At 41.0% G+C, this 11944-nt stretch overlaps 1 pseudogene; it reads left to right on the plus strand.

The window, feature by feature from the left end:
- Positions 1 to 8644: 8644 nt before the first annotated feature.
- Positions 8645 to 9095, plus strand: LOC148777337 (putative coiled-coil-helix-coiled-coil-helix domain-containing protein CHCHD2P9, mitochondrial pseudogene; annotated as a pseudogene).
- The last annotated feature ends 2849 nt before the right edge of the window (positions 9096 to 11944 follow it).

Genomic DNA, 11944 nt, shown 5'->3' on the forward strand with positions numbered 1-11944 from the left:
AATTCCTTACAATTATACACTGGAAGTGAGAAATAAATGTAGGGCACTAGACCTGATAGACAGAGTGCCTGATGAACTATGGATGGAGGTTCATGACATTGTACAGGAGACAGGGATCAAGACCATCTCCAAGAAAAAGAAATGCAAAAAAGCAAAGTAGCTGTCTAAGGAGGTCTTACAAATAGCTGTGAAAAGAAGAGAAGCAAAAAGCAAAGGAGAAAAGGAAAGATATACCCATTTGAATGCAGAGTTCCAAAGAATAGCAAGGAGAGATAAAGCCTTCCTTAGCAATCAATGCAAAGAAATAGAGGAAAACAATAGAATGGGAAAGACTAGAGATCTCTTCAAGAAAATTAGTGATACCAAGGGATCATTTCATGCAAGGATGGGCTCAATAAAGTACAGAAATGGTATGGACCTAATAGAAGCAGAAGATGTTAAGAAGAGGTGGCAAGAATACCAGAAGAACTATACGAAAAAGATCTTCATGACCCATATAATCACGATGGTGTGATCACTCACCTAGAGCCAGACATCCTGGAATGTGAAGTCAAGACGGCCTTAGGAAGCATCACTAGGAACAAAGCTAGTGGAGGTGATAGAATTCCAGTTGAGCTCTTTCAAATCTTAAAAGATAATGCTGTGAAAGTGCTGCACTCAATATGCTAGCAATTTTGGAAACCTCAGCAGTGGCCACAGGACTGGAAAAGGTCAGTTTTCATTGCAATCCAAAAGAAAGGCAATGCCAAAGAATGCTCAAACTACTGCAAAATTGCACTCATCCCACATGTTAGTAAAATAATGCTCAAAATTCTCCAAGCCAGGCTTCAACAATATGTGAACCGGGAACTCCTGGATGTTCAAGCTGGATTTAGAAAAGTCAGAGGAACCAGAAATCAAATTGCCAATATCTGTTGGATCATCAAAAAAGCAAGAGAGTTCCAGAAAAACATCTATTTTTGCTTTATTGACTATGCCAAAGCCTTTGATTGTGTGGACTGGATCACAAGAAATTGTGTTAAATTCTTCAAGAGATGGGAATACCAGACCACCTGACCTGCTTCCTGAGAAATCTGTATGCAGGTGAGGAAGCAACAGTTAGACCTGGACATGGAAAAACAGACTGGTTCCAAATAGGAAAAGGAGTACGTCAAGGCTGTATACTGTCACCCTGCTTATTTAACTTATGTGCAAAGTACATCATTAGAAATGCTGGGCTGAATGAAGCACAAGCTGGAATCAAGATTGCCGGGAGAAATATCAATAACCTCAGATATGCAAATGACACCACCTTTATGGCAGAAAGTGAAGAAGAACAAAAGAGCCTCTTGATGAAAATGAAAGAGGAGACTAAAAACGTTGGCTTAAAACTCAACATTCAGAAAACTAAGATCATGCATCTGGTCCCATCATTTCATGGGAAATAGATGGGGAAACAGTGGTTAACTTTATTTTGGGGGGCTCCAAAATCACTGCAGATGGTGACTGCAGCCATGAAATTAAAAGACGTTTACTCCTTGGAAGAAGAGTTATGAAAAAAAAAAAAGTTATGGCCAACCTAGACAGCATATTAAAAAGCAGAGACATTACTTTGCCAACAAAGGTCTGTCTAGTCAAGGCTATGGTTTTTCCAGTAGTCACGTATGGATGTGAGAGTTGGACTATAAAGAATGCTGAACACCGAAGAATTGATGCTTTTGAACTGTGGTGTTGGAGAAGACTCTTGAGAGTCCCTTGTGGAGAAGGAAATGGCAACCCACTCCAGTATTCTTGTCTGAAGAATTCCATGGACAGAGAAACCTGGCGGGCTACATTCCATGGGGTTGCAGAGTCAGGCACAACTAAGCAACTAACACACACAAGTGTGATGTGTGATATTTTCGTGTCCCCTCTCACATAGTAGAGCTGTGGGATGCAAAACTGCTGCTGCTATCCAGCCCCCTTGGTATGCATTTTCCATTTTGATGTGTGGGGCAGGGATCCAGGAAACTTAGTCTTTTACTGTCTGTGAGTAATAAACTGTCTAAATATTAAAAGAGAGAGAGAGTCCCTTGGACAGTAAGGAGATCCAACCATCCATCCTAAAGGGAATCAGTCCTGAATATACATTGGAAGGACTGATGTTGATGCTGAAACTCCAATACTTTGGCCACTTGATGTGAAGAACTGACTCATTGGAAAAGACCCTGATGCTGGGAAAGATTGAAGGCAGGAGGAGAAGGGGACAACAGAGGATGAGGTGGTTGGATGGCATCACTGACTCAATGGACAGGAGTCTAGTAAGCTCTAGGAGTTGGTGATGGACAGCAAGGTCTGTTGTGTTGCAGTCCATGGGGTCACAAAGAGTTGGGCACGACTGAGCGACTAAATTGAACTGAATTCTTTTGTAACACATCATAGACATCAAGACAAATTTAGTAATCATTCCCTGGGCTGTTTCAGTGATATCCTTTGCTGTATAAGTTTTAGATACTTAGTTCTCAACTTGTTCTATCAACTTTTTTTTTTTATTGGAGTTGGTAACAGTTTGTTCGTGGGATGGTACCAGTCTGTGGACCACACATTGAGTAACACTTACATAAGCCATAGTTGTCTAGTACACTGGTATTCCTCAGGCCAGAATGATCACTGCTGATGCCTGGAACTCATGCATCTTCCCACAGAACACCAGTGAGCCTTGTAGAGAATAAAGACATAGATATGAGAGTTAATCAGGAACCACCCCTGCTATTTAAGTTGGTCACACAGGTATCAATGCTAAGCACATTTTCAAACAACCCATTTTGCTGAACCATATCAGGCAAAGTTTGTTCATAGGTGGATCACCTTCTCATGTTATGACATTAGGATGGTGAGTTACAAAGACTTGCTTTTCATATAGTATTACTGTTGTGGTTCATGAAACTCACAGTTGACATGAGCATGTAGATGCCAATAGGGCTGAATTTCTAATTTCCTGCTGAAAGGCTGTCTTACAGAATTTGGCTAGTCAGATGACATTTGGAATTCATCGAATTGTAATGGGTGAATAAACACAGGGAGAACGATTCTTTCTTGGACTTGATTTTAGAGTTGTCATTGTCACACAAATTGAGGTGTTTAATAAAAAGTTTGCTTTAATCTCTACTCCCGTTTGGTTATCCTAATCCCGTAGCCACATCTCTTAAAATTTCATTAAAATACATTAGGGCTTATTACATCCCTTGTTTATATTAGAGATTCTGTAACAGAAGGTGTCAATGATGTAAACATTACATAAAAGTAAAGGCTTCAGAAATGAAAGCAGTGCTTAATGGAGCTGCTTTGCTAGTGTGAAATGAATTCAGATATTATCCAGAACCAGTTCTTACTATGAGATGCTCCCCACTTATAAAGAGTGTCAAAGAGCCTTTTAGCAACCTTCAAAAAAAAAAAAAATCTATGATTGTTTACATGCAAGTGTTTCAAACTCTTCATCTGCTATAAATTGTGTACAGCCAAGTGGGTGCATTAGGATTTATACTGAATCTCTTTATCTGGTAAGATAAAAGAAATGTTTATAATTTCCTTGAAATGTATTTGCTTTCCTCCTGGCTTTAGATAATACTGTTAACCCTCTGAAAGGAGCCATTTATGAAATAGTTGTTTAACCTACAACACAAACAGTAGCATAAGCCCTTTGGTATTTTCTAAGTCCAAAAATGAATAATTGTGCCTTCTTCAATTATTTGACCTCTTCTGTACAAAGGAGCCGGGTTTGTGAAGTTTATCCACTTGTTAGGAATAACTGTGCAAATCATTTTCAATGGTTTCTCACTTTGGTTTCTTGAATTCACATGTGATAAAAGTATACCCTAAAGAAATTGCAAACTAAAACCACAATAAGATACTATTTTACACCCACCAGAAGGGGCAAATGAAGAAAAGGCTCACAGTACCAAGTGTTGGTAAGGATGTGAGGCAAAGAGAACTCTCCTACAAGCTAGTGGTAAGTGTCAACTGGTACAGCGGCTTTGGAAAACAATTTGATCCTATGCAGTAAAGCATGTGAATATAACTCAGCATTTCTGTTCCCAGGTGTACACCTTACAGAGATGCTTACATATGTACGCTAGTCTATACACAAGAAGATTCTTATTAGTGTGGTTTATTTATTTGTTTTTGACTATGCTGGTCTTCGTTGCTGCACATGGGCTTTCTTGAGTTGCAGTGAGTGGGGGCTACTATCTAGCTGTGGTACATGGGTTTCTCATTGTGATGGCTTCTCTTGTTGCAGAGCAGGGCTCTAGGGCAGGCAGGTTTCAGTATTGTGGCACACAGGATTAGTTGCCTGGAGGTATATGGAATCTTCCTGGACCAGGATTAAACCCTTGTCCCCTGCCTTGGCAGGTGGAATCAACCACTGGACCACCAGGAAAGTCCTACTGTAGTTTCTAATGGCAAAAATTCCCAATGGGAAACTCAAGTGGTTAGCTACTAGGAGAAGGGATAAATTCATATTGTTATAATTCATCCTGAAATTCATATAATTTCAGCCAAAAAAAAGAATATAACTATGTGTCAGCATGGATTGAATCTTAAAAGCATAAAATCAGGTATAAAAACAAATTCTAGGAGAATACATACAATACTATTTCATTTGAATAAAGTTTTTGCACAACTAAGTATACGTGTGAGATAAAATGCTTATGAAATGCAAGTGGATTTATTAACAGAAAATAAGATAATTATCATCTTTTGGGGAAGGGAGGAGCAATCAGTAGAGGTGAATCAGTGAGTCAGTGAAATCTGGAAGTTCTAGTAATGCTCTATTTCTGAATCGGGGTTGTAGTTACATGGGTGCATTTAAAAAATCAGACAAATATGATCTGTATATAATATGCAAGCATGAACTTTTCATGATGGAATAAAAGTAAATGAAAAAAAACGTTTGTCCTAAAAAAAAAAAAAAAAGGAAAAAAAATTTTTCCTAAAAAGAAACTATGAGACTTCTATCTGCCTGAGGAGTTCCATTAAGTTAATCAGGCTAACAAACTATCTCCAATTGGCTTAATAAAACAAAGTGTATTTTTCTCTCATGGCTACATGTCCAGTGAGAATCACCAGGGGTCTTTGGTTATTGTAGTGACTGGGGGTGACAGAGCTTCTGTGTTTCAGAGCCTCTAGGACTACTGCCTGTGGGAAAAAATTATCACCAGATCATCACCAAGGGGAGGAAGGGAAGGAGGAGAAGGAACAGCACAAGTCAAGCTCTTCAAATTGCTCCCTGGAAATGGTAGGTCACCTCCACTCACATTTTATTGACCAGGTCAGGCTCTGCTAACATCAAGAGTGTTAGAGAAGTGCAATCTTACTATGTCTCTGGAAAGAGAACCTGAATGTTTGTGAACAGACCTGATGACCATACTGACTTCTATATACCTATAGCCAAATGTTGAGTTCACTGCTGCTTCTCTTCCCAAGGTCCAAAAGAATACACATTTCAGCTCATTTGCCATTTCGCCTCTAGTAAGGATTTAGCACTTTGAGAAGACTTCTTTCTTGATGGTCTTGAGAGAGAATCCCTCCTAAAGATAGGAGACTTATTTCAAAAAAAAGTCATAGCCTTGAAATAAAATCCTCTTTTCAGGATGAAGTTTCGTGAATCTTCTTGATATCTGTGGAGGTAGAAGGCAAGGATACTCAGAGTTCTGCTTCCAGAATTGGAAAAAGGCATGTTCGGGTGGCAGTGGCTACAAATAGGAAATGGCTGGCTACCAAGAGAAACCCAAGCCTATTTGAAAAAACAGAAAACAGCAGTAGCAAATCCATGGCCAAGATCTGCCCTTCTCTTTTTGTCAGAATGCCAGTGCCTCAAATGAATTGGACATACCTGAATCTGGGCAATCTGGGGGAGTGAGCAATTATATGCCAGCCATCTCACCTGGCAGCCAGTCCTCAGTCAGCCCTTGTCCCCAGGAGTTCTCCAGTCCCATTCCTCATCCCAGATACACTGGGAGACTAGTCTCCCAACCTCCTTTGCAGTTAGGATTGGGCCATGGGATCTGGGATCTAGAAACTTTAACATGGTGGGCATGACATGATATACAGACCTGACCATAAACCAGTAACACAATATCCACACTTTGTCACTCCCCTTGCTTTGAGCTAAATGCAGAGGAACCACCCTGAAGAGTCAACCAGATGATAGGAGCCTGGGTCCCCAAATCACCTCATTGAAGGCCACTAAAAACCCAATCAGAAGATGATGTGAGCAAGAAATGTCTTTATTTTGTGTAACCAGTGAGATCTGGGGGCTATTAGTTTTACTTTACCATAAAATAATATAAGGGATCACAGCCCCTTTCTTCAAAGCAACTGCTGACAAAGGACTCTGCTGGGCTGAACTCAGATAATTATCTAGGACAAGTCTGCTTGGCATAAAAAGAGGGATTTATCATCTTTTCTTACTACCCTCAAAATGGATAGACAAACCAGGTTTTGCCCCTGTGCTGGGTGATCACTGAGTTGCTGTTATAATTTGAGCACACATAAATGCTTCAACCGAATTGAAAAAAAAATTTCATCTCACGTAGACTTTCTGATTGTTTGGGACTTTGAACATTGAATTACTTCTTCAAATGATATAAGAGCTGGATATTTTTAGCAGAAGGTGTGATATGATTTAAGAGATGATATAATCCTATAAATGTCTGGACAGGCTGCTTTATATGCTTTAGGGTCAATTAGGAACAATAAGCCCATTGGATGAAGGAGGATACAAGATCCAAATGCTATTTTATGTATGTGGAATATGGAGACAGAAATGCCCAGAGGGAAAAGACTAGAGTCCAAAGTAGATGAGCAGACAAAATGATGGTCAGGAAGGGAGCTGTCCAGTGAATTGGTTTGTTTTTTTATGGGGTTTTTTTGGCAGTAAGAAAAGAAGATAAAATGCAGACTGTAGTCACAGTGGTGGGACCTGTAAGTGATACTTTTGTGCTCATGATGGAGATGTGGTGACCCAAAGTGGGTTTACTGTTCCTCTCAGGAGGAAAAGAATAAGCTTGTACTTGGTCTAGGACACACAGTGACATTGGGGCAACTATAATGGCTGGTTAACCTCTCAAGAAGTGACACATCAGCTGAAGCATTTGAAGTGGTTGGGTCTTGTCACATGGGGCCTTGCATGTTTGCTTTTCAAATGCACGTCCAAGAAGCAGCCTGGGCACTGATTGACTCATGAGTCCAACCTAAATGCTGATTCTATCACGTGTAACAGGTGTTTCCCCAAGTAAATTCTATCACCCTTTGGAGCTACAATGTCCACCCACATCTATAAAATGAGGATTCCATAGAAACTTCATGAGAGGCAAAGGATAAAACATGTGAAAACAACTACAGTAGTGCCTGGCATGTGACCAGCATTCAGTCATATTCACTCCCTTAGATCTTTGCTCTATTTGATGGTAAGTTCTTTGAGTGAAGGATCAGGGCATAGTCATGCTGCATTGCCCCCAGGGCCTGGAATACCATCTAGAACATTGCAGATGCTTGATAAATGTTTATTAGATGTGCAACAGAAAGGGCTGGGGTGAAACTTTGGAGCTAACTCTTGGACCCTAGTAAATTAATATACTGACTTTTTAATGAATTTCCCTTAAGATGAGTGTGTTAGGAACACTTTAGTCTCAGCAGCATTTAACAGAGACCCAAGTGACTGGGGCTGAAAAGATACAAGTTGACTTCTCTCTCACATAAAAATCATGTAAAAGGCAGTGCAAGGCTGGTGTAGTGACTTCATTGTATGTCCTGGTGGCCTTTGGCCTCTTTGTCCATGATGGAGCAAAGGGAGTAAGGGGTGGTACACAGCCACTGTCTTTAATGACACACCCAAGAATATCTCATCTCTCACCTCCTGTTACCAGAAGTTCTTGCTACAACAGCGGCTGGGAATGGAATTTTTATCCCAAGCATCCAAGTGGCTTCAATTACTTGGAAAGGGAGACCAGACACTACAAAACAGCCTGAAGTTTCTTCCACAGTCTTTCCTCTATAATAGTTTTTAAAAAATGGAATGATCACTGGCCTACTATGCTGGGCCATGAGGATGGCAGCCACTTCCCAGTGATGGAGCAGTGAAAGTCTAGAAGCATCCTGACTCCCAGATAAACGAGGAGCCTCCAGAGAATCTTCTTGAATTGTCCGTCTATGGGTGAGAAATAAATTGCTTTCTTGAAATCCATGTTATTTTGGATCTTTGTAATTCACAACTGAATGTACAGTTTAATGCACAGGGCGGGTGTACAGATGGCTCTCTGTAGCTCTGTGTGATATGAAGGGACTTTTGCCTTCCTTCCCACGGAGGAGCAAGCGGTCCCTCTCTCTTCTGACTCGGTAGCTACACTGACTGGCAGGAAACCACTCTTGTCTCCACGCAGCTGTGACTTCAGTCTATGAGCTAAAATTGAAGTCAGGGGTGAGTTAATGTACTGAACTGTACCCCAGTACCTCCAGTTTATCTCTTCTCACTTACTGGGTTTCTACTTGTGTTTTATATCAGCAGTACATATTGTACAATACAGAAAAACAAAATCAAGCCAATCAGAAGTAATCAGATTATAAAACACAGTCCTCCTCTCTGTAGGAAATCTCAGTATGTGAAAATTCAGATACATTGAAAGTGATGCTCTCTTGCTCTTCTAGAAGCTGCACTTTCTGCGTGGCCCCTCTGGCCAGCAGATACCACAGGATGAGAGCTGTGCCCAGGCCAGCACCCACAGCTCAGCCACCAGCAGTGGCTCCACCATCTGTTGTGGGCTCCCCTACTGCTGCTCCCCAGCAGCCAAGTCTGATGGCCATGCCATTGCAGCCAGCCTGGCTGTGGGTTCTGTGTTCAGCCACACTCTGGGTCATGCCATCACTGGGGGCTTTGGAGGAAGAAGTTTGCAAGGCCTGCCATCACTTACCAGGAGCCTCAAGGAACTCAGCTGTCAGAGCAGCAGTAGCAGCATGGCCCATGCTTCTTTCAGGTGAAACTCTCTTGAGCCCATGTCCAGAACCAGGGTGACCTTAAGCTTTGTGAGGGTTTCATCAGGGTTCTGAAACAGTGCAGATTGGTGAACAGATTAGCTTAATCATGAAGTTCCAATTGAAGACATGCAAAATCATCTCTCATGATCATGTTGATTTAACATTAAAAATATAACTGATGGTGAAGACATACAGTGTGAAACCACCTCTTCTCAATTATTAATACCTTTTGTGCTTCAGGATTGCAGTGGAAGAGAGTGTTTTAACTCTATAGAAGTTCATTGAGATGGTATTGAGTTTGGGGCTGGGTAGATGTCTGTGTGGCCTCTTAAACATGTTTTTCTGATGTTATTGGTGTGAATTCATTCAAATAAAGTGATTTTTCTTTTAAAATATGCATCTGTAAGATGAAGCTCATTACAAAATAATTTGCTGAATACCTATATACTTTTAAATAGTGACATTTTCTTACACATTTATAATACTGTATCCAAATTATGTCAACTTTTTACCTAATTTGTCTGTTACATAAAATGGGATACATGAGCTTAAAGACCCATTCTGGGTCTGAATAAAAGAGATGGAATTTTATCAATATAACATTGTTGTCTGCTTTGACATTAATAGACTGTATGAATAACTGGAAGGAATAGTAAAGAAATATTTTCTAAATAAACAATAAAGGAATAAAATGGTGTTCTAGTTTGCACAAGATCAAGCCATCCTTATTTCTTTCTGCTATGTTTTACCATAAGCTTTGACACTTTTTTCCCTCACATTTTAGAATTCATACCTTATGTATTTTATAGTTTATACCTTGTATGTTTTTAATGTCATTAAAAAAAATGTCTAGGCATTTCCCCTTCTTACTCTGTAGCTGTGACAGCAGAGAAGGTTGAAACTAAAATAATTAGGATCCCTTAAGGCAAGACCTCCAGGTCATGAAGTAGGCCAGGCTTCATCTTAACAGTTTTTACCTCTAATAACAGAGAAATAGAAAAAGTGTCTACAAGGAGAAACCAGCCTCTTACCTGGGCTATCTTTTCATTATGAGTTCTTTAAAAAACAAAACAGCAACAAAAAACTGCTTTAATAATCTGTTCCCTTGCTTTTCTTCAGGAAGAACATTTTCTGGATTTGAATGTGACATATTTCATGAGCCTCTGAATCTATTTCCTGAGTCTATGCAGAAATCCACATTTTTGTGAGACATCAACTAAATAACTCATAAGCTTTGCAGCCTTAGTCCCATTTGCAGCTCATGCTGCCTCTTTGTGGGGAGGAAAGGCCTTGGCAAATGTCCACATCCCCACACCAAGCAAGAAAATCAATGTTTGCAAAGAGCATTGAGCACCATCTCTATTGGATCATGCCAGGACAAGTGGACCATTCAGAACCACTATTGGAGCTCAAGTTAAGGTGTATTATCTTCTTTTCCATTACCAGATAGTCAAGGATTAGAACATCTTTTATCAGTACTCCAGTAAATACAAGTTTATAGAAAGAAATTAATTTAGCAGAGGAAAAGCACACATATATACAAGTGATATATGAGTGTATAAACAATCCTTACACCTGTAGGCACTATTCTGCCTGGAATATTTGCTCTCCAGCTCATTCTCCTCACTCTCTGCCTCTGGGAAGCAACAGGCTCACTTTCCAGGGCTGTCTCACCCAAGGCTGGTTTACACTTCCAGCCCTGACCTGTCCAGAGTTCTCAGAGACTTCTCCAAGACTCCTGTGGACATCACATCAGAGTTTTTGCTTGCCTGGTTTCTGGGTTCCCTATGTTTGTTGCTGAACTACAGTGCCCTCCAGTTAGAGAAAAGAAGCAAATTCCCTCAGATTCACTTATGAAGTATTGCTTTACTTTTTCTTGTGTTGCTGGCCCATCTCCTGCCTCTATCTATCTTCAAGCCAGATAAAGAAAAAAATGAGAAAAATATCAAGCAACTCCTCTCCCTGCTTCAGAAATGACCAGCAGAACTCCACCTAACCACGGACCAGGTGTTTCCGGCTCACATTCTTCTGCCTGACAGACCCCTGCATGGGAGCTCTGGTAACCATTTTCTGTTCTGCCTTTTGTTTAGCTCCTGCATGAACCATAGGCACTCCCTGGGGTTGAGGACAGTGGAGCAGAATGTCAGCCATTTTAATCCTCCTGGTTTGCAAGCTTAGTGTCTGTGTGATCTCAGATGTCATTTTACCTCCTTGAGCCTCCATTTCTTCATCTGTAAACTGGATATACATATGCCCACCTGATGAGTCAGAAGGAAACAACAAACCCTCAGACTTAGTCTCTGTATAGTTTTTAGAAGATTAACCACAGGTATTCTGTTAATAGCTAAAAGGCAGACTCATTTAAGAAAGCAGAAATGGAAGCATCAAAATCTAGAGATTTTTTAATGATGTGCTTCTGTGAAGTTTAGCTGCATTAATTAATTTCGCTGGGTGGGGGTGGGTGAGGGCTCTGCTACATGGTGGCCACTCCAAGAGGCTGGCCCTCCTCTGCTTTCCCTTAGAACAGTCCTCTGTAGAGCCCAATGGTCATAATGTGACCAATCTCCAGATTCATAGTGGAAGTCCCGAGGAAATCAGGGAAGGAGGGTGAGAAGTATCCTAGTCCCAGGCATGACATCTGGAACATCGGATTTTTATTCCTTGAGCCGGCTTGTGATGTGTCGTCGCTTCAAGCCGAACGGGTAGAGGAGTGACCCTGAAGCTGTGTGACCATCACACACCACGCGAGACTTCTCGAGACTTCTGGGGTTTCCTTACTGGTGGAGAGCTAGGTGACGGAGCATGCGCACACAAGGTGAGGCTGGGCTGGGTTGTGGTCCTTTGAGGTGCTTTCTAACATCACTGTGGTTGACCCTGCCACTGCTCAGAGCGATGGTTGTGGTGCAAGGTGACACAATCTGTTGCTGACGAGGGTCCTCTCTTTAGAAAGCCT

This window comes from Moschus berezovskii, chromosome 7 (assembly GCF_049115385.1).
Source record: "Moschus berezovskii isolate FMDL1 chromosome 7, NW_MosBer_1.0, whole genome shotgun sequence".
Classification (NCBI taxonomy): domain Eukaryota; kingdom Metazoa; phylum Chordata; class Mammalia; order Artiodactyla; family Moschidae; genus Moschus; species Moschus berezovskii.